The following is a 494-nucleotide window of genomic DNA, read 5'->3' on the forward strand; positions in this document are numbered from 1 at the left end:
ATGTTATGAAACCCCCCCAAAACATGTCCAACTTTAACTCAGCATTTCCCGACCTTATATGATCAAGAAAATCTCTTTTTCTGTTATATCTCTAGCAGCTGTTAATAAATGAAGGAGATGACAGTTTTCCGGCCCAGGTCGCGGCACCGCTACTGAGAGTTCTGGGCGCCCGAGCGAGCGTGGACGTTGGGACCCCACTGGTGGCGCCCTCGCTTTCTGGTAGCGGAGGGGAGCTGGTGGCCGCGGCCTTTCGGGCTGGGATGAACCGTGCTCTTGGCGGAGGCAGGGGAGCCGAGCCGGAGCCATGGCCAGTCCAGTGGTAGCCGTTGGATTGACCATTGCTGCTGCAGGATTTGCAGGCCATTACGTTTTGCAAGCCATGAAGCATATGGAGCCTCAAGTGAAACAAGTTTTTCAAAGTCTACCAAAATCTGCCTTCCGTGGTGGCTATCCAGAGGTGGGTTGAACCCAAATGACAAACGAGAAGCAGCATT

General features: G+C 53.2%; 1 pseudogene; it reads left to right on the forward strand.

Moving 5' to 3' along the window:
* The first annotated feature begins 304 nt into the window (after nucleotides 1–304).
* The window catches only part of LOC102425203, a 510-nt pseudogene continuing 320 nt past the window's right edge, over nucleotides 305–494 (forward strand).

The sequence above is a fragment of the Myotis lucifugus genome, unplaced genomic scaffold (assembly GCF_000147115.1).
Source record: "Myotis lucifugus unplaced genomic scaffold, Myoluc2.0 scaffold_510, whole genome shotgun sequence".
NCBI classification, from domain to species: domain Eukaryota; kingdom Metazoa; phylum Chordata; class Mammalia; order Chiroptera; family Vespertilionidae; genus Myotis; species Myotis lucifugus.